At 44.6% G+C, this 26,972-nt stretch overlaps 1 long non-coding RNA gene across 1 annotated transcript in view; it reads left to right on the top strand.

Annotated features, from left to right (window-relative positions):
- Window positions 1–26,972, top strand: part of LOC133378088 (uncharacterized) — a 42,646-nt gene that overhangs the window by 3,352 nt on the left and 12,322 nt on the right. The window contains exon 2 of the long non-coding RNA XR_009760850.1: window positions 337–436. This is a non-coding gene — a long non-coding RNA (uncharacterized LOC133378088). The remainder of the gene's footprint in view (window positions 1–336; window positions 437–26,972) is intronic.

A 26,972-nucleotide genomic window follows, 5' to 3' on the forward strand; every position in this document is an offset into this window, starting at 1 on the left:
GCTGACTTTCTCTTCTCCTAAAGATACAGGTTCAGTCTCAGGCCATGAACCTGGCAACCCTACTGGTCCTAGGGTTCCCCATCCCTGTCTTAAATGGTGATTTGCAGAGGCCTATTTCATCTGTACGGATACCAAGAGAAGACCATTTGAGCTTTGATATTTTATTGTTTCAACTAAAGTTGTCTATCTCGTGCTGCTGTTTCTTAATGTTTGAAGGAAACAGTGTAATAAAACAGTCATTGAGGTTTTTCAAATACAGACATTTTCATGTGGATCCTTTGCAAAACATTTGCTACTAAGTCTACTTCCCCATGAGTACCTAACTTATTTTGGTAGCAGCGGTGCTATCAGAGCAGGACTTTGCCGGAGAAGCCCCACTCAGCATGATGAGCAGGAGGACCCACATACACAGTAGGGTTGGCCCACTACATTTGAAGTAAGTGATGTCAACATACATTACCATCTGGAGCAGGGGTGGGGAACCTCCACTCTGTGGGCCAAAGTTGGTCTGGCACACTCCCAGTTTGGCCCATGAGGCTGTTTTCTTAAAACTACATGCACCTGCCCCACACATCAGGTGCGGTGCAGGTAAAGATGCAGCTGGATTGGCTGTGCGACCGAGTTCTCTGCAAGAAGCAACAACGGGGGGTGGGGGGGTGGGGGGGAGGCTAATAATTCTCTGGATCACATCAGGCAGGGAGTGGGGATTTAACCTATTCTTCTTGTGTTGCAGCCCTGAGGAAGATCCCTCTCCTGAAACTAGTATTTGCTTTGAGGGAAATCCCCCATTGGCTTCAATGGGGTCTGTCCTCACTGCGCACAGAGCACCTGCATATTACATGCAAATACATCTACTCTGGCCCTTTGATGGAGCCTGCCATATCTTTAGAGAACAATGTAAGGTCTAATTTAGTAGGAGCTTTAATTTGTCTTCATGATCTACATCTATGCTGTATATACGCTGCAAACCTTTAATAACGCAAGCAGGATTATTCTGTGAATTTTAAGAACATAAACATAAGAACATAAGAACATAAGAAGAGCCTGCTGGATCAGGCCAGTGGCCCATCTAGTCCAGCATCCTGTTCTCACAGTGGCCAACCAGGTGCCTGGGGGAAGCCCGCAAGCAGGACCCGAGTGCAAGAACACTCTCCCCTCCTGAGGCTTCCGGCAACTGGTTTTCAGAAGCATGCTGCCTCTGACTAGGGTGGCAGAGCACAGCCATCATGGCTAGTAGCCATTGATAGCCCTGTCCTCCATGAATTTGTCTAATCTTCTTTTAAAGCCATCCAAGCTGGTGGCCATTACTGCATCTTGTGGGAGCAAATTCCATCGTTTAACTATGCGCTGAGTAAAGAAGTACTTCCTTTTGTCTGTCCTGAATCTTCCAACATTCAGCTTCTTTGAATGTCCACGAGTTCTAGTATTATGAGAGAGGGAGAAGAACTTTTCTTATCATTCTTTTATCATTCATTATACTAGCGGGTGGGCTGTTTCACTGAAGAGCAAATTACTTTTAATATTCCCTTCTTGAGAGAGGAAGGCGAGCAGGATGGGAACATCAGCGGTATAGATTTCTCTCTCTCAAAAAGTTTCTCTGCCACTCAAGGACAAATTTAGCAAATGCAAGAGAGAAAGTGAGGGGGAGGAATGAATACTGGAAAAAGAGGAGAGAAAAACGACATGAAGGACGGAGCAAGTTAATAAATAAAACAAGAGCCTGAAGGAAATGATGCTTTGTCAGAATATAAGCATTTACCTTCCCTTTTTATCTTTAATGTAGTGAGAGGAGCTTATTAAAGAAAAGTCTCCTCCATCCCTGGAGCCCATCCCCATAAAGACATGTGGGGAGTTGAAGCCAATACTCTTTCACGTTGCACAGCCAGTGCCATACATTTATAGTTGTCTCTGCTGGAGGCGAGCCTAATGTACCAAATAATAAAAGAGGAAAAAGGAAATCGGTTGTGGCCATTAAGGATTTCTTATCTTGATGGATCTGGTGCCACATGATGAGGGCTAAATGAGAGAACCCTCTGCTCTGATGGAGTCTGAATTGCAGTGGAAGCTGCTGTTGGAGAGATGTATTCTCTGTGTCTTTTGTTAGGAGGGAAGGGAATTTATGTCTGGCTAGGAGGACAAAGCCATTTAAAAAAAAACCTAGAAAAGTGGGCAGAGAGGATGGATAGATGGATGGATGGCTATTAGGAGAATTGCATATGCATATGCAACATTTGATTAAAGGACATGAGAGCGTTTTGCTGAGTAACTTTGTGGAACTCCACATCATTCTGACCTATGCATTATACCTATGGTCAAAGTGGCAATGTGGGAAAACTGGAGTTTGCATTAGGGACAGTTCTAAATTTCTGATATGAGAGGCTGTCAGATTCAGCCAACCTAGGGTGGCCATGTGCCCTACTTTACCCTGGGCATTATTATCATTAGTGTTAGCATTTATATCCCACCTTTCCTCCAAGGAACTCAAGGTGGCATACTTGGTTCTCTCCTCTCTCTTTTTATCCTCACAACAACCCTGTGAGGTAGGTTAGGCTGAGAAGCAGTGGTTAGCTCAGAGTCATCCAGTGAGCTTCATGTACAAGTGGGCAGTTGAACCCTGCTCTCCCAGGTCTTACTATGATATTCTAACCTCTTTGCCACACTGGGTGTCAGAGGTCAGTCTTCTGTTTGAAGGGTTGTCTGGTCCAAGTCTGGTTTAAAGGGAGAGCAGAAGGGGCCCATCAACACCTGGCACCTGAACAGGACAGGCTGAGCAAGCACACAGGTTGCCTGGTCAGGATCTTCCCCCCTACAGTGGGATCAGTATTGCATTTCTATTTAAATTATAGTCATTATGTCTAAATTTGCATCTTTAAATATAGCAGCGTATACAAGTTGAAAAATCACTTTCTCACTGAAAAGCTCTTCTCTCTAGTACCAGATATGCGGACAGCTGGTTGTAGTTGGTAAAGACACTGTGTTCTTTATCACGTTATGAATGATAATAATAGTATTGTAAGTTTAAGATGTAATCATACCAGCTGATAACACTGTAATAGCACAGGATGAGCCATAGTTAGGATTGTCATTCTCTCCCCCCCCAAAAAAAATAAAAATGGGCAGGGCTCCTTTGTCTTTAATAACTGCATCACAGGTAAAATACTTTCCCTCTGTATAGATACATCAATGGGGGAACTTCACTTGTTGAATTTCTCCCATCACAATATGTTTAAAAACCCAGGTGGAGGAAAAGGCCTCCTTGGATTAGAGAGACCTGGATTCTGATCATTATTCAGCCATGAAAATCCATGATGATCTTGGGCTAGTCACTCACACCCACATTCAGCCTAACCTATTTCACAGGGTTGTGGTGAGGATAAAATGGAATAATCCCCCAAATAATGCTACCTCAAGCTCCTTGGAGGGTATAAATGTCACTGATCAAAATTATCTGATATTTGTGTGAATAGTTCCTCAGTGGTGGTGGCAGTCAGTGTTTGCAGAGCATCTTGGGAAATCAGCCATCAAAGTATTGATTAGCCTTAGCTGAGAAAATAGTCCCAGATGCCTAAGAAAAGACTGTGTAACGCTGAGGTGGAGATTACCAAACCCTATACTAGTGCATGGGATAAGAACCAAAAGTGTCGCTCAGTCATATAGAAAAGAATAGAAACTGTTTGACTGGAACTTTCAGCATTAGATCAAGTAGCATGATGTTGTCGTCTTTCAGTCTGCAAGAAAGACTTGCAAGGTATGCATGATTTGTTTGTGACGGGCACAAAGAGAAGAAGCAGTGTGTGTTATGACTGCCCAAATGGCTAGGGATTGTTGGGCTTCAATTCCTTTATACCAGGGACGGGGGAACCTTTGCAGCCCTCCAGATGGTATTTGACTCCATCAGACCCAGCAGACTTGGCCAATAGGTAGGGATGATGGAAGCTGTAGTCCAGCAATATCTGGAGGGCCGCAGATCCTCCACCACCCCTGCCTTGTGAATGTTAATACAGTCCTTTTAGGACTCTTCTTAATCTTTTTAATCTTTTAATCTGTATTTTTAATTTTTGTAGTATTTATTTTGTTTTTGCTGTGCTTTTTGTTGTTTGTTTGTATATGTTTTTGTATTTTTATTATGATATATTGTATTTTATCTTGTTTGTTCACCGCCCTGAGAGCTATTTTACTAAGGGCGGTATATAAATTGAAATAATAAATAAATAAATAAATAAATTTTAGTTAATTGCATTTGCAGCCTACCCTTCCTTCACAGAACACAGAGTGGCATCCATAGGATCTCCCACCACCACTTTTTTTAAAAAAATCCTCACCATTGAGCTTCATTGCCATCAAATGCCTGGGTGAACAGGAATGTTTTTAAATTCCTCCTGAAAATTAATCATGATGGAGACAGACATATCTCACCGGGAAAGGCATTCCACAATGGGGAACAGCCACCAAGAAGGCCCTGCGACTGGTCAACACCAATTGGGCAGCACCACCAACAGGGCCTCTCTTGCCAATCACAGGGCCCAAGATGGTTGAGAATTATTTTTATTTTATTTATTTATTTATTTATTATTTATTATTTATTTATTTATTTATTTAATTTCATTTTTAAACCACCCATAGCGAATAGCTCTCTGGGCGGTGTACAAAAGATTAAAAGTACAGGAATACAAAATATCACAATAAATAAACTGAAACAAAGAGATTTAAAATTGTAACATTAAACGCTTTAAAATGCCTGGGAGCATAGCCAGGTCTTAACCTGGCGCCGAAAAGATAGAAGCGTCGGCGCCAGGCGTATTTCTTCGGGGAGGCTATTCCACAATTCGGGGGCCACTACAGAAAAGGCCCTAGATCGAGTAACTGTCCTCCGGGCTTCCCGATGGGTTGGTACCCGGAGGAGGGCCTTAGACGCTGAGCGAAGTGACCGGGTCGGTTCATAGCGGGAGAGGCGTTCCACAAGATACTGCGGTCCCACGCCGTGTAAGGCTTTATAGGTCAAAACCAGCACCTTGAATCTGGCTCGGAAGCAAATAGGTAGCCAGTGCAAACGGGCCAGAACAGGTGTTATATGCGCTGACCGGCTGGACCTCGTCAGCAGTCTGGCTGCTGCATTTTGCACTAGCTGAAGCTTCCGAACTGTCTTCAAGGGCAGCCCTACGTAGAGCGCATTACAGTAATCCAACCTAGAAGTTACCAGAGCATGAACAACTGAGGCGAGGTCATCCCTGTCCAGATAGGGGCGTAGCTGGGCTACCAACCGAAGGTGGAAGAATGCATTCCTTGCCACCGTGGCCACTTGCGCCTCCAGAGACAAGGAAGGATCGAAAAGAACCCCAAGACTACGAACCTGTTCCTTCAAGGGGAGTGTAACCCCATCTAGAACAGGGTAAGCATCCACCATCTGGGCAGGGAAGGCATTCACCAACAGTGTCTCAGTCTTGTCTGGATTGAGTCTCAGTTTATTAGCTCTCATCCAGTCCATTATCGCGGTCAGGCAGTGATTCAGCACATCCACAGACTCACCTGTAGAAGATGAAAAGGAGAAATAGAGCTGCATGTCATCAGCGTACTGGTGGCAACGCACTCCAAAACTCCTGATGACGGCACCCAGAGGCTGCATGTAGATGTTAAAAAGCATGGGGGACAAAACCGACCCCTGAGGGACTCCACAATGGAGAGTCCAAGGAGTTGAGCAATGTTCCCCAAGTACTACCTTCTGGTGACGATCCGCCAAGTAGGAGCAGAACCACTGCCAAGCAGTGCCTCCAACTCCCAACTCCGCGAGTCTCCCCAGAAGGATACCATGGTCGATGGTATCAAACGCCGCTGAGAGATCAAGGAGAATCAGCAGAGTCACACTCCCTCTGTCCCTCTCCCGACAAAGGTCATCATACAGGGCGACCAAGGCTGTTTCAGTGCCAAAACCAGGCCTAAAACCGGATTGAAATGGATCCAGATAATCGGTCTCATCCAAGAGCACCTGGAGCTGACCGGCAACCACCCGCTCCAGAACCTTGCCCAAAAAGGGGACATTCGCCACCGGTCTATAGTTGTTCAGGTCATCTGGGTCTAAGGAAGGTTTCTTTAAGAGAGGTCTTACTACTGCCTCCTTGAGGCTACTAGGGACTACTCCCTCACTCAAGGAGGCATTTATCACTTCCTTGGCCCAGCCGGTGGTAGTAGTCCTGCTAGCCTTCACTAGCCAAGATGGACAAGGATCTAGAGCAGACGTGGTCGCCCGCACCAATCCAAGTACCTTGTCCACTTCCTCAAGCTGCACCAACTGAAACTCATCCAATAATGAAAGACAAGACCGTGTTCTGGACACTTCAATGGATTCGTCTGTCATAACATCGGAGTCTAGGTCCCTAGGGATGCATGCAATTTTATTTTGGAAGTGCCCTGCGATGTCATTACAGCGAGCTTCAGATGTTTCAATAGTATCTCGAGGACCAGAATGTAAGAGTCCTCGTACAACCCTAAAAAGCTCTGCAGGGCGGCAGAGAGATGTCCTGATAGAGGCAGCGAAGTGAAACTTCTTCGCCGCCCTTACCGCTTTTATATACGACTTAGTAGAGGCACTTACCAAAGCATAACTGCATCCGTCTGGAGTTCGTCTCCATCTGCACTCCAGCCTCCTTCTCTCTTGCTTCATCACTCTCAGCTCCGGGGTATACCACGGAGCTGTATGAGCTCTGCATCGAAGAGGGCGCGCGGGAGCAATCGTGTCAATAGCCCGGGCCATCTCTGTATTCCACAGTTCGACCAAGGCCTCGACAGGAGCGCCAGTACTATCAGCTGGAAAAACTCCCAGAGCCGTCTGAAAACCAATAGGATCCATAAGCCTCTGAGAGCGGACCAACTTAATAGGTCCCCCACCCTTGCAGAGGGAAAGAGTCGTTGTAAGTCTAAAACTCAGCAGGTGGTGATCTGTCCATGACAATGGAGTAGATGAAAAACACCCCACCTCCAGATCACCATTTCCATGACCAGTGGCGAAGATCAAATCAAGAGTGTGACCCGATACATGCGTTGGGCCAGTAACAAATTGAGACAGCCCCATGGTTGTCATGGAGGCCATGAAGTCCTGAGCCGCCCCAGATAAAACAGTCTCGGCATGAATGTTGATGTCCCCCAACACCACAAGTTTGGGGGACCTCAGCAATACCTCCGAGACTATCTCTGTCAGCTCAGCTAGGGAAGCTGTTGGGCAGCAAGGTGGGCGGTACACCAACAGGATTCCCAGTCTGTCTCCTTGACCCAGCACAAGGTGGAGGCACTCTAGACCAGTCGCCATCTGGACAGGATGCCTCGTGAGAGAGAAAGTACTCCTATAGACCACAGCGACCCCGCCTCCCCGACCCTCAGGTCTACCATAGTGCTGCACCGTATACCCAGGTGGACAAAGCTGAGAGAGAGCAACTCCTCCCTGCTCACCCACCCAGGTCTCGGTTAGACATGCCAGGTCAGCACCCTCATCCACAATTAAGTCGTGGACAAGGGAGGTTTTATTATATACCGACCTGGCATTCAAAAGCAGCTCCTGGAGATCTAAGGGCTGGCTGATAGAACAACCAGCAGTTCTGTGGCCTTGAGGAGAACCGGAACAAGGCACAGACACAACTTGTCTGGGGCGAGTTCCCCTTACCTGGCACGTTCTCCTCCTAGCGCTATACCTCCCATAACCCGTCACTACGCTAATTGGGCCCCCCGAAAGCCTCCCCGTTAAATGCAAAATATGCTCTCCCAGGCACACATTTAAAAATACTAAAACACAACAGGCACATTCACACAACAACACATAAAATACACATAAACGCACACAAACACATCCACACAATCTCATTCACACGCACAAACAAACAAACTAACTAACAAGTTAAAATACACCCAAACATCAACACTAGCAGCCGGTATTAAGAATACTCCTCCGCATCAAACTTTGTCCATAAATAATATCTGCAAATAAAGTTGTAAAATATCTGCCCACGACCCAATAAACAAACAAACAAGTAAGCAAGCCAAAAGGGTAAAACACACCCCAAGCAGCGAACTTGAATGGAGTGGCGGCAAGCAGGCAGAAAGCCACGATGAAACAAAGACATGGGAGCAGGCAGAAGCAACGGAGCCCAGCAGCAACGATCCAGCGATGAAACAACAACAAGGAGCAGGCAGAAGCAGCCGAAAGAATGTCCGAACAACAGTGGCACGAAGGCCCCGGCAGCAGTGGAAAAGCAATGGGCCCGGCCACTACGATGATGTTCCAGTGGCGACACGGCCCGCGGTGGCGGGGGCGACGACAGCGGCAGCAGCACAAGCCGCAACGATGACGACCCGGGCGAGAGCACAGCCCGCAGCGGCAGAGGCGGCGGTCACAACGCCTGCACACGGGCGGGCCCGCAACAACGGCGGCGACAGCACCAGCCGCAGCGACAGCGCCCCGGGCAGCGACACAGCCCGCAGCGGCACACGGGCGGGCAAGCGCCGGTAACAGCAGCACAGGCCGCGACGAAAAGCAACGGCCCAGCCTCTGCGATGGCACTCCGAAGAGCGGCCCGACCGCCGCAACAACGGCACCCCGGCAGCATGGCACGGCCCGCAGCGGCGGCGATGAAACAGAGCCGCAACGCCCAGGCAGCAACACAACCACGACAGCGGCAGGCGGGCAAGCGGCAGCAGCGGGCAGGCGGCGGCAGCGGCACAACCCAGCAACGACGCCCGCACACAAGCAGCAGCAAAGCCCCAGGCAGCACAGCCCGCAAGGACGACAACAGCGGGTAACGGCGGCGACAACGGCCCCAGGTATGCAGCAATATTCAGCCCGTAGTGACAGGCAGACAAACCGGCAGATGATAATGATGGTATTGATGGCATTGACGTTTTTTTAAAGATGTTTTTAAGTTGAAGCGCGGAGCTCCCTGCTAAGCATCCGCCTCAGTCGCCATCTTTTTCCCTTTTTATATCCCGCCCTTCCTCCCAGCAGGAACTCAGGGCGGCAAACAGAAACGCTAAAAACACTGTAAAACATCATAAAAACAGAACTTAAAATACATTAAAACAAAACAACATTAAAAACATTTTTTTTAAAAAGCTTTAAAAACATATTTTAAAAAAGGGTTCAACACATTATTAAAAAAACCACATATTAACATGCAAATTCTAACACAGACGCAGACTGGGATAGGTCTCAAATTAAAAGGCTTGTTGAAAGAGGAAAGTTTTCAAAGGGCGCCGGAAAGGTAGCAGAGGTGGCGCCTGCCTAATATTTAAGGGGAGGGAATTCCACAGGGTAGGTGCTGCCACACTAAAGGTCCATTTCCTATATTGTGCAGAATGAACCTCCTGATAAGATGGTATCTGCAGGAGGCCCTCACCTGCAGAGTGCAGTGATCGACTGGGTATTTAAGGAGTAAGACAGTCTTTCAGGTATCCTGGTCCCAAGCTGCATAGGGCTTTGTACACCAAAACTAGAACCAGTAGCAAATGGGCAGCCAGTGCAATTCTTTCAGCAGCGGGGTGACATGTTGGCGATACCCTGCCCCAGTGAGCAGTCTCACTGCAGCTGCAGCTTCCTGACCAACTTCAAGAGCAGCCCCACATAGAGCGCATTACAGTAATCCAACCTGGAGGTTACCAGTGCATGGACAATAGTGGTCAGGCTATCCCAGTCCAGAAACGGCTGCAGCTGTCTTACCAGCCGAAGCTGGTAAAAGGCACTCCTAGCCACGGTGGTCAGCTGGGCCTCTAGCGACAAAGGATCCAGGAGCACCCCCAGGCTACGGACCTGCTCTATCAGAGGAAGTACGACCCCATCCAAAGCAGGCAACTGGCCAATTATCCGAATTTGGGAACTACCAACCCACAGCACCTCTGTCTTGCTAGGATTCAGACTCAGTTTATTGGCCCTCATCCAGCCCACCACTGAGTCCAGGCAGCAGTCCAGGGCTTGCACGGCCTCTCCTGATTCAGATGTTATGGAGAAATAGAGCTGGGTATCCTCAGCATACTGCTGATACCTCACCCCAGATCTCCAGATGACTGCTCCCAAGGGCTTTATATAGATGTTAAACAGCGTGGGGGACAAGATGGTGCCCTGTGGCACCCCACAGCACAACTGCCAGGGGGCCAAAAGACAGTCACCCAATGCTATTCTCTGAGAGCAACCCTGGAGATAGGATCAGAACCACTGTAAAACAGTGCCTCCAATACCCATCTCACCAAGTCAGCCCAGAAGGATACCATGGTCAATGGTATCAAAAGCTGCTGAGAGATCAAGTAAGAATAACAGGGTCGCACTCCCTCTGTCCTTCTCCCGATAAAGATCATCCATCAGGGCGACCAAGGCCGATTCAGTCCCATAACCAGGCCTGAACCCAGACTGGGATGGGTCAAGATAATCCGTTTCATCCAAGAGTACTTGCAACTGCTGCGCCACAACCCTCTCAATCACCTTCCCTAAAAAGGGAGTATTTGCAACTGGTTGGTAGTTGTCAGAAACCAATGGGTCCAGGGTGGGTTTTTTAAGATTGGTCAGATCACCGCCTCTTTCAAGGCGGCTAGGACCACTCCCTCCCGCAATGATGCGTTGACCACACCCTGGATCCACCCAGTCAGACCCCCTTGGAAAGCTTTAATAAGCCAAGAAGGGCAAGGGTCAAGAGGACACATTGCTGGCTGCATCATTGCAAGCACCTTGTCCACGTCATCAGGCCGCATCAACTGAAACCGTTCCCAAGAAGTTACAGCAGACGTTGCACTGGACACCTCATTGGGGTCTACAGTAGATGCAGAGGGAGCATCAAGTTTGCTACAGAGGCGAGCAACTTTACCCTCAAAGTGCCTTGCAAACAATTCACAGTGGGCCTCCGAAGGGTCTAAAACTACATTTCCTGGAGTTGATTTCAACAGACCCCAGACAATATGGAAAAGTGTTCTTGTACTATGTCTATTTGCCTGGCTTGCATGAAGGAGGAGTGCTGAGAAGTGTGCCCTATGTAGAAACCTTTGATTTTGCAATGGGTGGAATGTAGCTTCTTGTACAAAGGTCAGAGGCCCATCTGTTGCTCCACCCACTTCTGCATTTTGCCCCATCCACCACTTGCAGGAAGTCTGCAGAAGGTGGCCCATGAGAGGATGCAACCTTCAGGCATTTTATTTTATTTATTTATTTATTGAATTTATTAGTTGCCCATCTGGCTGGTTATCCAGCCACTCTGGGCAACGTACAAAATAGACATACAAATACATTAGACATTAAAAATCTGAAAACACTGATAATAAAAAAGAAATACACTATTCTAAGGATGATAACTTACATAAGCTACACAAAAAGATCAGAAAAAAACCAGGCTAGTTTCTTCCTGCTACCCAGAGGTTAATGTTGCCGTACCCTCTGTATTCATCGTTCATTTTAATATGCAAACATTTCCTTCTCCTGGGATCATCCCTGCTTTTCAGCTCCTTCCTAGGAACTGTTGTTAAGTGTAATGGTTATGGAAACTGAGGCCTTTTGCTTACCAAATTGTTTTCTGATGGAGATGTCAGCATGGCTCTGTAATTGCTGGGGTGGAGCCATTACTTACTAGTCATTCTCTACCGATCAGGAAAGCATGTAGCTCATAAACCATCTTGCTCCCTCTGTCTGTGTCCAGGGGTGCACTATGCATTTGTAGTGGGACAGAATCAAGTTCCTATTTTTCCCCATCCTGGTGTAGAACAGATTAACAATACTTATATAATTATAATTATCTTAATTACATTGGGGGGAGGACAACAGCAGGGGTTAAGACTGCACTGCAATCTCTTAAAACCCGTTTTCGTAGGTGCTTCCAGCTGGTGGATTTTCTTGTTGCATCTTAATCATCTACGCTCTAGGTTGAAGGCGTACTGGATTTGCCAGGGTAAAATCCTAATGCAAACATGTCCTTTATCAGGGTTATTCTTCTCTGCATGCAGCAGGGTTCAGCTTGAACAGTCCTTGACTCCCATATACTATCCTGTATCATTCAACATCAGGATTTATGCTGGCGAGGCAAGGGATCAACTAGGTAGACTCACTTGGTGTAAACAACCATGATATTAATATTATTTCATATAATAATTTTTAAAACCCTGATATGCCTTCTAATAAGCTAGTTGGCACACACTCCTTTAAACCTGAAGGAAACGTCTGATACACTGTCTTACACACACACTTAACAGAAACTTGCTTTACTACTCTGGTTGTTAAATTCTAATATTTTATTTTTATTTATTATTGATTTATATCCCGCCCTTCCTCCCGGCAGGAGCCCAAGGCAGCATGTATAAACCTGCATCTTACAGGCCTACCTCTACCTGCTAAAATCTAATAGAAACCTGTACTGCACCTTATCGTCCCATCTATAATAGGCAATATCATGCCCCTGGAGAATGACTTCCCAGAGTCGATGCACCGTGGGTATATCTACACCCAGTGGAGGCTCATCTGTTAGGGCAAGTGGGGCACTGCCCAACAGCCTCAGTCTGTCCTTAGCTAGACCTGCCATGTCTGCCTTCTTACTTATAACCAGTCCAGGTATTGATATTGGCAGTCAGCTTTCTCCACCTCAGTCTCAAAGTTGCCTCTTGTAGAGCTCAACAGGGAGGAGGATTTGGACAAAACTAGAATTAGTTGGCTCTGCCTATCATTGGCTCTGGAGCCACCTGCTGTTGGTCTCCCTGTCTGCTACTCTACCAGTCCTGATGGGCAACAGCCACCGCAGTCTACACCACAGTTTTGTACCAGTTTAATGGTACCAAGGGACTAATTTGGTGAGAGCTCTGAGAATTCCCTGCTAGAGAGAACCTTCACTAAACTACAGTTTCCTGGGGAGATAATATCTGCTAAAGTGGTATAGTTATGTTCTGTAATGAAGTAGATGTGGGATATCATAATGAGTAAAACTTTAGTTCTCATGAACTGGAACATGTTCTTATTTATACAGGGAACAAATATGAAAATACCTATGCTAGTTGTTGTACTAGTACTAACACACAGCATCCCAGGGTTGCCAGGCTCAGGGCCTGAGACTGATCCTGTATCTTTAGGGGCTCATCCAGACGACTGTATAATGTGCAATATGATCGCTTTGTGTATTCATTAATTTTCGGTGGTCCATATGACATCACCCATTTTTCCTCATTTTCTCACGGTTAAATCCACATTTGCATTATCGCAAAAAATGCGATTTGCATTTTTAAATTGGGAATCATTCGCTGTACCTTCAGGCGCTCAGATGGAATACCGCGGACTTTAGAGCTGTGGGCATTTCATGGGCGGTTCTTGGGCGGTTCCCCATACCCCTTTCCTCATTCTCAGCCAATCATGTATTTCCACTTTTGCACATGTGCGCAAATGTCTGGGGAAAGCCCAGGAAAACTGAACCAATCAGAGCTATGGTGTGGTGTTGGGGGGGGCTCTGCAACTTCTACTGCACAGATGCAAAAATGTACATTTGCGCAGAAGCAGCAACAGCCGTTAATTTTTAGCCAGTCTGCGAACTGGGCGGCCGCTCTGGGTGAGATCTGTAATTGTGGTTGTTTGTAAAGCCCCCCTTTTCCTGGCTGGTCTCACTCAAGTGCGGCTGGTTGGTGCAGGGAGCTTGCTTTGCTCTTTCCTCCTCGCTCGGAGACAGACAGACACGCACAGGCACACACAGCGGAGAAAAGCGAGAGCCTAGCCCTTTGCAAAGGGCCACAGGAAGGAAAGGGAGAAGGAGGTGGAGTGAAGGCAACTGAGCATCAAGTTTTGCCTGAAGTGGTTGGGAAGCTGCTGGGAAGCCTTTCTTGGTGGCTGTTCCCTGATTCTGCCGATGCCGCCGCCAATGGAGAGTGAGAGGCAGGCAGAGCGAGAGCAAGAATGGGGAGGAGCTGGGAGCCGCCGCTGAGCGCTGCACTGTAGAAAAGCTCAGCGTTTACCCTCTGCCATTGATGGCAAGTGGGAGAGCGGCAACCAGCCTTGTGTCTTGTACACATACAGTTGGTTTTGCGAAATATCGCAAAACAAGCAAAAAATAACACAGGAATTATTGGCATAAACATACAAGTGGTTTGCTAGAGCGTCTCGGCCACCCGGAACCATAGAGACTGGTGCTCTACCTTCCTAGACATGACACGTTGTTACTTGCTTTTCCGGAGAAATAAGTGGAATTGCCAGCCTTCTGTATCTCCAGAAACTTTAATATGCATAAAGGCAGAAAAGCATACAGTCAAGCAAACAAAAATACAGGAATTATTGGCATAGAAGTGGTTTGCATGTTTCTTTTATCAGAGGGAACACCGCAAAGTCTGTGCTGGGCGCTTCAGCGCAGATTGACATAGCAGCGTGTGGGGCTGTTTGCCTGCATTCCCTGCCTGAGCCCAGAGCGGCCACCCACGGGGGGGGCTGTTTGCTTCCCTCTGGGGCAGCATTCCTGCCGCTGAGCCACACAATGCCCTGCAGTGAATGAGTCCAGGGGTTACAGGGGATTCGCCCGGCGATTACAAGCACTGATCCCTTGCACTGCCCACAATTCCCCTGGACGGTCAGGGGCACCTGGAGACACCCCCCGGTTGGCCCTGCTCCAGAGTGGCGAGCGGCAAGGAACTCCATTACAGCCACTACTACCAAAGCATCAGGGAATTCAAACTTTCGCGCTCTTATGTTCAAGTGCATGCGCGTTATTGTGCTTCGGTGCAAAGGGGGACAGGAGCATATGTCATATTTTGCAGACCAATTGGCTGATAGGGGGTGGTGTTACAGGCGGAGCTTGGAAAAAGCGAAAAGAATGTACGGATCTTCCCGCTGTGTGTGCAGGCGCAAAAAAATAGTATTTTTTACATCGGGAAAGAGCGAACAAACAGGCAAAGTGGGGACTGTCAGATGACAAAGTGAATATGGAAAACATGGATTATCCGGGTCAGTTTGGACAGGCTCTAGGAGAAGAGAAAGTCAGCCAAGTGCAGGTGTTCTTGCAACACTGTAATGGGAAAAACCACAAGGTGGAATTCTCCCTTCCCCCTGCACAACTTTTAAAGATACGGAAGACCTCTTGGTTGCCAGGCCCAGCCTAGAGGTCTTCTGTATCTTTAAAAGTTGTGCAGGGGGAAGGGAGAATTCCACTTTGTGGTTTTTCCTGTTACAGTGTTGCAAGAACACCTGCACTTGGCTAACTTTCTCTTCTCCTAAAGATACAGGATCAGTCTCAGGCCCTGAACCTGGCAACCCTACATCATTCTGATGTTCAGAGCTTGTATGAACTGAAAAAATGGCAGCTTCTTAGGCTGATTTCTTACCTCTGGAATGTAATTGTTGCTTCTATATGATCTGCTCCCATTTCACACTGCTAGTATTTTTAATGGAGAGGTTTCACAGAGCAGGCAAGTGACATGATTATCACACATTGGTATGACCTGACCTTATTGCAACAAAAATGCAATTAGGGTGGCCAGATGCAAAAGAGTATAAGGCTCCTGTACCTTTAATAGTTCTCTAAAAGAGGAGATTTCAACAGGTGTAACTTGTCATTCATGCTACACCTGTTCAAATTATTTTTTCTACACAATGATTAAAGGTGCAGGAGCCCTGTTCTCTTTTGCATCTGGCCACCCTAAATGCAATAATAAATCATTGCTCAGAATCTGAATCATGCATTGAAGTCTGACTTCTGTGTAGTATGCTTTCTTTCATCTTGAGCTTTCTAAAAGTTTTCAGATGTTCATCCAACTGGCTTCAGAATTCCACTGCAGAAACTTACGGAATATGTTAGTAGTTTCTAGCAAGCCAGATTCTTAGGGTGTTACTCAGTGCTAGTCCTACTGAGAGTATACCCATTGAAATTAATAGACATTACTAACAGGTTCATTAATATTGGTGGGTCTACTTTAAGTAGGAGAGGTTATCCTGGTTATTAGATAAAGTGTGCAACTTTGTTTACATACATTTAGAACTGAATTAGTTTTTTTAATGTATCCATATAAGAAACAACATTAAGAATGATCTGGATATTACACTTTCCCTTTCATACACACCAAAAGGTTTATTTCTTCAGGGAAAGAAGACGTTCAACTTCTGTGAACAAAAGGAGACAAACAAAAGGCATCTTTTGTAAGTTTGGCGGTATTTGTGACAGATGTCATTATGTGAACAGAACAGGACTGAGCAGCTTCTTCTCTCTTTTGCAACAGCTGGCTTGCTGTTACACCTGAAGAAGTAATTAGAAAGAGGTCAGAACACTAATTGGCTACACGCAAGTCTTCCCTGAGAAGGTATCACCATCACAAAGGGAAATAATAGAACTCTTAATGCAAGCAAAGGGGAACTGCCCACAATTTTTCACCCCATTTGCTGGCAGTTCAAGGGTGACCTTTAACCCGTTCCCACCAGCCTCTTTAAAGAAGCTACAAGATTCAGATGAGGAAAACAGAATAATGTCAGTATACAAAATGTTGAGCACACTTGTCCTTACAAAAGTGGTAATTATTCTGATTCCCAAGCTTTATGTTTCTTTCATGAGCTTTTAAAAGGCAACAAATTGTGTTTGCTATATGGTCACTATAACACAATATATATGGGTTTGCAGAAACTCAAAGGGGGAACTGGAATAGGAAGCTATTTTGGAACACATAAAATATTTTTTATGTGGAGGTATCAGTTGACTTCATATATATTAATAAACTGAGCCTCTCAAAATGCACCTGGGAGGCAGTTAATTTGATGCCATGTGGAAATGTTGGGATAGTACCAAAGCTAATTGTGTTGAATGGGTTTGGGGGAACAGTTTTTAAAGTTGCTTTTAAAATAATTTTGTTTAGTTCTGCCTAAAAAAACAAAAGCTGGAACTGTCTGCTGATGGGTTTGTTTATGAGTCAAACCATTTTGCTTAAGACTCCAATGACTCCTAATATTTTAGACTGCCAAAGGGCAGATGTTAGCAATAATCTTGTATACATTGAGTAGGACATTCTTCCCTATCTAGAGATCCATTCTGAAGAATAATACTATTGGTAACTATGTTTGATAGTTAGTTGGCAGGAAATAGCTTGACTCCTTCAGCACAGAAAGTTTCTTTCATTCTATACCACAAACAGTCTTTCTACATGTGACAGTATTTGGGACGGTTAGATGAATTCCAGGAACATCAAAAAAACAAACACAGTTTTCCTGGCCCATCACAAGGATCCAGAGGCCAGCAACCATTTTCAAGGAGTTCTTTGTTTACAAAATGGTGTTTGAATTAGACACTTGTTTAGCTAGGTTCTTGTGTTACAATTTCCTGATTCACTGAGTAGAGAAGGCAGATATAGTTTCTATATAAAAAGAGAGAGAGAGAGAGAGAGAGAGAGAGAGAGAGAGAGAGAGAGAGAGAGAGAGAGAAGAATCAAATCAAAATATCTATCTACTTCCAAACTGAAAAACTGAAATTATATGTGCTGGAGCTGATATTATATGATGAAGGAATGCTTTTTAGGAGATACGGCTATAAATATGCTATTCATAGTTCAAGAGAAACAATGAATGAGAAGTTTTGTGTGTGGCAGAGAGAACTTTGATACATGGAATCTCAAGGTCACCATTGCCCAAATCAGAGTTGGACACACCATTGCTTGTTTCAGTTGAGGAAGGTTTCAGAGGCATGCCTAATGCAATTTCAGTTTATAGTTCATCATAGGCTCTCTGCAACTGGGGTCAAAACAATTGGCTTATTGGGTCTTCACAGGTTGTATGAATTGACTCTCATTTGTGGTTCCTTAAAAGAAACTAAAATGCTTCTTCTAAACACAGGTATTATTATGTAGGCCCTTCCCCAGCCTGGAGTCCTTCAGATGTTTTGGACGGTATCTTCCAGCTGCTGTGCTGGCTGGGGATGCTGTGAGTTGTTTTCTAAAACATCTGGAAGGCACCGGATTGAAGAAAGCTGTCCTACAACTTTTTTTAAATTATAATGCAGTAGTTGTACTATTGTTATTTGGGTTACTAATGGGGCAAGCAGTTGCTTGAGGAATTATTTACATCGAGAAAAGTTCCACAGAGAAGGTTAAAAAACGCTTCTCCTATGCTTCAGTCTCAAGCCAATTAACTCACAAGTGTCCACTATGCACACCAAAATGAACGCTTAAAAAAAATAAAGTAATGGGAAAGCCAAGTATTGATCTAACTTAGTTTGGTCCAACTGAAAGCCAAACATCTTTTCCAAGTTGTGCTTCTCTGCAGATAAGCTGCATTTCCTAGTAATAGTAGTAGGAATGATAATAATTCTGAATTTGAAAGCTCCAGCATTGTGTTGCTAACCATGTAGAGCAATAGTTCCCAACCTGGGGGCCGTGAAGTAATCCAGAGGGTGGCCGTGAACAGTAAAGAAATGACTTATTTATATATATATATATATATATTTAAAAACTCTTCACTCCCTGAATGCAGTCTGTTCCCCATTGCCGCTGCAGATCACACATCCCCCTTGCTCCAAATAAGGGAAGGACTTTGCTGAAGCACCAGAGCATCTTTCAGGCGCACTGAGGGCAGGCATCTGCATATACCACACATGGCAGATGCCAAAGGAGGCTGAGGGAGGTGCTACCAGGAAGAAGAGGGGGTTACTGTCCCAACTCCTGTCTCCTTGCTCTGCTGCTGGTGATGACATCCTTACTCAGAACGAGAGGAGAGGGCTTTTCATGAAGCAAAAGGAAGCAAGGTTGCAAGGAAAGGCTGCTTTCCCCCTTCCTTCCTGGCAGCCAGCCTGCCTGCCTTTCTTGACTCCTGCTTTGCTGCCACCTCCTTTTAAAAATTATTCTTATTTGCGAGGCCACCCAGATTTCGCCTTCGACCCAGACAGAGCCAAGGAGCAGTGACAAAGGTCCTGCTCGCCCCCCATCTCTGAGGCTAAGTGTGTGTGCCAGCATCCCCCCTTTCTTCCACCTACATTCTGCCCCCAACCTCTCTCTCCAAGATGCTGCAGCAGTTGAGGGTTCCCCCTCCCACATGCCCAAATGCATGCATACCTGCAGATGCTTGCAGAAGGGGCAGGTGTGTTTGTGTGTGTGCATGTGTGGATCTATCTTCTGCTCCGCTCTCATTCCCAAGTGCATGCTATCTAACTCATCAGTTCTGATTATTGTCTCAAGATCTAAAAGCATTAACTCTTCTCAATCTATCCACCCTTTTGTCTTCACAACCTACCATTCCCACCACTACCACATTGCTGTTTCTTGATACGGATGATTTTTAAAAAGCTCAGCAGGTTGGCTGAGGCTGGGATCCTGGTATTGCAGCTGAAATGTATTTATTTATTTAATTATTATTGCATTTATATCACACCTTTCCTCCAAGTTGCTCAAGGTGGTGTACATGGTTCCCCTTCTTTTGCATTTTATCCTTACACCAAGTCTGTGAGATAGTTCAGGCTGAGAGACTGTGTCTGACCAAGGGTCACCCAGTGGGCTTCATGGCTGGGTGAGGATTTGAACCTGGATCTTAGTCCAGCACTGTAACCCACTGATGTTGGAAGACAGGACTGTACATCTTCAGACTGTCGGGGAGGGAGATCCCAATTTGACTGGACCCTTACATTAAGAAAAGAAAGCAACACCTCCCTGTCTGCAGGGAGCTTTTTATGGAAAGGGATATTTGGTGATTTTTGCCATGCATCATTTTTTCAATTAACAGAGACTAAAATTACAATTAGTGTTTGTGTGGGGTCATGAAATCTTTTGAGCTTACAAAGGGGGTCCCGTACTCATAAATGTTGGGAACCACTGGTGTAGAGGGTCACAGAGACAATTACATTAGTTGCATTTCTCCTCTGTGTGTAATATCATATCAATCCACTTCATGAATGCAAATACTAGCATTTTGTACTCTTGGATGTACCTCCTCCACTATTTTCTAGTTAGTGGAGAGGCCACAACTACATGAAGACAGCTGGAAGGAAGCGTTTCTTTCATGTCATGTCTGTTTATAGGGACATACATGTGTGTCCACCAGATCCTTTGAATTAGAGTCACATTTCAAGGCTCTACTTTGTGAACTGTAGCTGTTCCCACATTACATGCTACATTAATCACAATTCTGATCATTTTTGAAAGACCCCATAAAACTATAATATGAGAAGTTGCCTTCAGCTTCATGAGGACTTGTGTATTTTCTGGCTTCTGTAGTCACTTTATTCAGCTTGGTGCCTGAAGCCTAAAAGGTCTGACTAATCATCTTTGTGATGGATATTCTTGCATCTGAAGTCCAGTTCACACACAGTACTACAAAATGGTTCTTCATGATACACCCTGAAGGGCATATTCATATTGAGGAGTATAGCATATGAGCAGGACCCTTTTTATTTATCTACTTCATGCATTTTTATCCAGCTCTGTCGCCAGAATGGTCCCAGAATGGCTTACATAAGATCAGTAAAAAGGATGTCCTTGCTTACAGACGCAATACAAAAAGAAAAAGGGATGAGGAAGGAAAACAACCAAACACAAGCACAGGTTCCTAACATTACACTGTTCATATAATGACCAGTGGAATGAAAACAATTGAGAGAACTTAGGAACCAAATCAAGCTAGTCTTGCAGCTGAACCTTGGGGACTAGGTGGAGAGAGAAAATCTTAACTAGTCAGCATGTGATCCTGGGCATTTAATTTTTCTGTTGTTATTGTGTGAATAACTAGATGTAGATGACAAACAACATAACTATGAGATAATTGGATCAAATGGTAATACCAATGGACTGTTGTGGTCTATCAAGATTTTTTATTCTCTTAATGTTTCAGTGTGTATTTTTAATATGTATGTGCTGGTGGGGGACTATGGCTCCCTGCTTGCTTTGTTCACCACCCCATCCCAAATTCACACATACACCAGGCACCCCCAAACACATGCGGCTGCACACGCATGCACATTTACACATACACACACTCCCAGGCACTCCCAAACACACATACAAATGTGCTCCTCAGGCACTAGCAAATGCCCCTCAGGCACACACACCCAGACAGCCCATTTCCCTTGCCACCTCCCTTGCAATTCCCCTCAGTGCCTCCAGGCATTGGTGTGCACTGGCTGCTATGGGCCTGCTAACACTTCTCACCTGTTCCTCCACTGCATTGCTGCCTCCTCAACAAATGGCAATGTTGCACAGCGTGCCTAGACCATGGGCTCCTACTGGGAGGAAGGGTGGGATATAAATTTAATAAATAAATAATAAATTTATCTGTGTCCTGCTCAGGCTGCCACCGCCACTTGCCCCACAGCCACTCCCCCTAATGCTTGCCTGCTCTCTCCACAGCTGCACAAACACTCACCTGCCCCACAGCTGCCCACTTGCCTTGCTTGGTTGCCTGCCCCCCAGCCATCCTTGCTGCCCTCACACCCTTGCCTCGCTTGCCGCCTGCCCCCACCCTCTGCCCCCACATGATGCTGTGTGATAGCATGACAGCATGACAGCTTAGGAAAATATTATATGGTATGGTTAGGGTAGGGTAGGGTAGGGTAGGTAGGTAGGTAGGTAGGTAGATGCTCACTCATTAAAAATCCTTTGCACATGAAAATCCATTTTTACAGAATTTAAATAGGTAGAAGGTATTGCACCCTTTGCTACTCACAACACAGTGATTCATTTATACAGAGATAAATATAAAGTCCATTTCCACATCATAAAACTCAGATATCTATTTCAACTTTCAAGTCTTTTTTCCCCACCCCCTTTCATCAAAAGGGTATTCAGATAAGCATTTCAGTATGGAAAGTTAAGTGTCTGAGTGAGTTGATGTTAGTCAATTTAGTAAAACTAGAACAAATCAATGAACCACCCAGGAATCTAACGCTCTCAGTATTCCCACTGATGGCTCCACAACATCAAACAGTATGGAAAACATTTTCAAGGTAAGCCCTCTGTATTTGGAAACTGGTCCCTAAAGGCAGAAAGATATAAATTTCTTGGCCTACCTGTTTAAAAGAAGGGTTATGATCTGCATTCACAATAGGATCAGGCTCTGCATAGCTCATGAAAATGAATCTTGAAAAATGCTGGATCAGCCAGTCTCCTCAATAGGATGGGTGATTGAGAAGAATGGACCTGACCATTGGATACATGGGCCTTTTGTCCCAGCTGGGTGGCCTGCCAAGAGCACTAGGCCATTGGCTTCTGAGCTTTCCCACAGCTGCTGTCACCCTGTGCCACTCTGCAGTACTGATGCCTCTCCCAGTTCTTTTTGCTGGTCAGAGTGCGGACTAGTGTTTGAAACCCTGAGAAGAGGTCGAGGAGAAACTGCTTGGGAGGGGCGATTTGGAATAGAAATAATAGAGAAAGGGATAACTACAAGCAACTTGTCCTGTTAAAAAAGGGCCATTAAACTACCGGGTAATTTGGTCCTTCCTTAAAACAAACAGTGAACTTATGAATGGGTCAGTTCTCTAGCATCAGATACTGAACTCTGGATCATTCAGATCACCTGTCAGGAAATTTATGGAACAAAGTGGCTTGCTTTCACGTGACAGTTACTGCTTTCTACATACCAAACATTATCAGATACTATATACTATATCTGAAAAATTGTCAAATGACAGGTATTTTCATATAAATGATTGCTTGCTTATGCGCTGATTTGATCCATTGTTTCATCAGGGAGCACAGATAAGCCCACTCAGTCCCCCATTTTTTCTCTCACAACCACCCTGCAAGACAAACAAGCCCAATGAGCTTCATCACTGAATGGGAATTGATCTCCTCAGGTCCAGGTCTAATACATTCTCACTGAGGTGGTGAAGATCAAGTATCAGGGCAAATGTAGTTGACTTTAATTTTAAAAAAATCTAAATGGAATGTAGGATATTATTTTCTAGCATGGAAGGTAGACAGGTCATTGGACCTTCCTATGTAATAAAGCTGGAATTTAGGAATATCTGCCATGTGACTGCATTTGTGTACAGCAGGTGTGGGGGACATTCGGCCTTCCAGATGTTGCTGAACTGCAACTCCCATCAACCCTAGTAAGCATGGGCCCATGGTCAGGAATGATGAGAGTTTGTAGTTTATCAACATCTGGAGGGCCAAACCTTCCCCACACCTGGTGAATAGGAAGGAAGTAACATCTGGAGATGACTGGGATGACTGACCAAGCTTTGAGCTGGGAAACAGGACACATTCCCTTTAACGCCTTGTACCCTCCCTTTACCAAATCAGCTTACTAGTGAGGAAAATTCCTTTTGAGTGCTCAGCTATAACAGTTGGTAATAACCTACCTCAACTTTGCTCATAGCCCTTGTGAGATTGTAGTTTTATGCAATGATCTGTAGCCTTCTCAGAGAGTGCCAGTTTAGACAGCTGCTGGGGATATGCATCGTGGCTAATTGCTGCTCCTCATCTAAAGCACCCCGCATGCAGAACAGAAGCACCAGAGAAGCTTAGATTAGTGCCCTATTCCCTGACCTGTTACCTTTTTGCTATATGGGACGGTGGGGAGAGGAGAAATGTATTCACATATGTGAATGCTTCTCCCATATCTGCAGTTTGAAGAGATATGATCTATGATGTACCGTGTGTTATTTCTAAGTGTGTAGTGTGGGCCTCTGTTCTTGGAAATTATCTGCCTGGGGTGGGATGAACTAGATAATGTTATGTGTGCATTATGAGAATGCATGGGGTATAGATAAACAAAAGGTATCTCTCAAATTAAACAGGATATTGCAATGTAACTTACTCAAAAGCATCTAGACGGCCTCAATGGTGAAAATAAAGAATCCTTATTGCTTTCTGAATGTCACTGTTTTGAGATCCAGATCTGACTTCACTTTAGAGGTACTAAGTACTTATCAATACCCATTGAGTTAAAGGAAAATATACAAGCTGTCTTAATGTCTCTGTAGATCAGATGCAAAGAAGTCTTTTCGGGCTTTACATCTCCAAAGTTGTCACTTCTGAAGACCTTTGCTTTTATTTGTTCACCTATATTTTTATACTGATGTAAGCTTTTTTTCTGAGCTAAAAGCAGAAAGTCCTGATTTACACCACAGTTAAAGAGCACTCTTCAAGTTTTGTCTCTGGGCAAATGGAGGTATCCTGTTCTCTAGCTACAACGTGGCATGTGCCCTCAGAATTTAAAAAACAACAACCCCCAAAAACAATACAAATAATAGCAATCAGTTGGGCTACTGGTGGAAAAGGTGTATGTGTGTGTATGCATGTACGCAAACCATCCTTACCACATCCAGAGCTTCTGTGAAGCCAGTTATTTTGGAAACACAGTCCTGTTGTTTAAAAATGAAGTAATGAGATTAATATATACGGCAAATGAGGAGAAAGCAAGAAGAATTGGTGGTGGGTGAGGAGGAGAGAAAAGGAAACAAGCTCTCTTTCCCTGTTAATTATTTATCATTTGGGTTGTGCTCTGGCTCTCGCCTTTTAGACACTCTAGAGATGGATAGTTGTGACAGTAAGGATATGGGTGTTAATGTATTCCTCCCTCTAAACCCACCTTGCATGGGAAAAGGCAATGGTAACAAAAAGCAGACTGTTCCTTGTTCATGAATATTAATCGGTAAACTCCCCCTGGTATTTCAGATCTGAGGCAAAGCCCTCCCTCCCCACCACAGCTCCCCGCTCAAGCAGGCCCAGAGGAGGAAAACCTTGAATGTCCTGGGAAAGCCGTAGACTAAAGCAGCCCTGACTAAAGGCCTTCCAAGCAGTGACATATAAAACTCTGAGGTCAGGGGGGCAGAGAAAGAGGAGGAATCAGCTTTGTTTCCGCTGTGTGTTGCTGAAAGCGAAACCTTTATGGAACATTCTGAGCTGCATTTTTGGCTATTTAACCTTCAAAACAAAAGACTTATTTATTCCCATCTTCCCCTCCCCTCATACATTCTCCTTCAGCTAGATTTTTTCCCCCACGTTGACAGTAGTGACATATGAAGGAAACCTGGTCTCTCAGGCCTGAGTAGGCTGCGTTAGCTGCTGTTTGCCCTAAAAGGAAGAGTATGTGTTTTTTAGCAAATAAGGGAGGGGGGTGTAAATTGTACAAAGCCAAGGTAAACACTGCTAAGTAGTTCCTCTGCTTTAATTTTCAAGAAGGTGTATGGTTGCCATATTCCATTTCCACAAATCTGGCCAGGCGAATGTGTGTATTATGCAAATTATTTGCAAATTATGCAGATTAAGCATATTCATGTGTTGTCCAGTTGTTTTGTTTTTGTGCCTAGTAATTGCAACCAAAACCTGGAGGAGGATGTGAGGAATCTTTTTTTAAAAACTTACATTTTCAGCCTTAAATGTCTTAACTCTAGTTTCCAACACTGGAATATTTATTTATTAAGAGGATTTATATCCTGCCCTTCCACTGTTAAAAACAGAGCTCAGGGCAGTTTACAAACATAATAAAAACAATAATACACAATCAATATAAAAACATAATAAAAACACAAAATAGAAACAAACACAAAACAAGTCAATGCAGCAGTATAAAAATCCAGCATAAAAGAAAAAGCCAGCAAAGCATCAATTAAAAGCAATATTGTGAGTTTGTCTGTAACAACAATTAGGAAATGTGAAATGAACACACCACTACAGCTTGTAACACAGATAGAAATCAAGATTTCAATATTATCAGTTCAGTCAATCATCCTATCTAAAGAGAGTAGTGTCTGAGCGTGTGAGAAGTATCTTTAGTACACTGATTCTCACAAACCAGATCAGGGACATGGGAAACACAGCCTTCTATGATACAGGCTGGAACTTATGGAGATTTGAATGCTAGCACCTCTTTTTTTTCTTTTAATGCAGTGAATTCTAGAGACCTGCCAAGCTGTGCTAGCATTAGACAGGGCAGCTGTTCCATTCCTATTGATCTTAGAGGGAAAGACCATTCCTATTGGTCTTGGGGGGGAAAGGTTACACCCCCACTGCACTAAAATAAATAAATATGTATGTATGTATGTATATATGTGTGTGTGTGTGTGTATATATATATATATATACACACACACACACACATCCATCCCTGGGGAGGAAGAAGTAGAGTGATCTTTGGTGGGGTAATGACTGCCAGACATTATGAAGAACGATATGTATCAAAAAAACACTTTTTAGCCTTTTCTGAATTGCTGAATACAGGTTCTGCTGGGCAACAGGGTGAGAGTGGGGATGTGTGAGAATTTTGATTCAGTTTGCATTTCAAGCTGAATTTATCAAATACACACTTTCTGAAACAATATGAGAACCGAAACACAGCCATCCCTTGAAATTTGCACTTATTCGAATTTTGCAATGCTATTTGCCAACCAACCAATGTTTACAAACACACATCTATTAGGGCAGTGTTTCTCAACCTTTTTTTATTTTTTTTGTTGCTGGACTACAGTTCCCATAATTCCTGACCATTGGCCATGCTGACTGGGGCTGATGGGAGTTGTAGTCCAGCAACAAAAAAATAAAAAAGGTTGAGAAACACTGTATTAGGGGAAAGTGTGCAGAAAAATGAATATATGAGTGAAGATAACATGCAAAAATGCATTATATGAAGAGAAATGGCTTGGAAAAATGTATACATTAGTCAAAACAAGATTGGTTTGATGAGAATGATACTGAGATTGAACATATCAACAAGAAAAGGAAAGCATTCTGGATATGGCAGAACAACACTGACTGTGCTGCTAAGAAGAAAATCTATGCCAGTGCAAAGGCTGAGGTCCAACAAAGAACTAGAGAACTTAAGAATGCCTGGTGGATAAACAAAGCTCAAGAAATCCAGCATTTTGCAGATGCTCATGATATACAAGGCTTTTTTAATGCCACAAGGGCTATCTATGGACCAACAAATTATGGTATTAATCCCTTATGTTCAATGGATGGTACCAAACTTGTTGCTAAAGAGTCTATTGCACTGCATTGGAAAGAGCATTACCACAACCTCCTTAATCTTTTGTGGCTGGTGAGGTCTTCTTGCAAATTCCACAACAACAAACTAGAGACAAGCTTGCAGTATC

Source organism: Rhineura floridana, chromosome 2, assembly GCF_030035675.1.
Source record: "Rhineura floridana isolate rRhiFlo1 chromosome 2, rRhiFlo1.hap2, whole genome shotgun sequence".
Taxonomy (NCBI): Eukaryota; Metazoa; Chordata; class Lepidosauria; order Squamata; family Rhineuridae; genus Rhineura; species Rhineura floridana.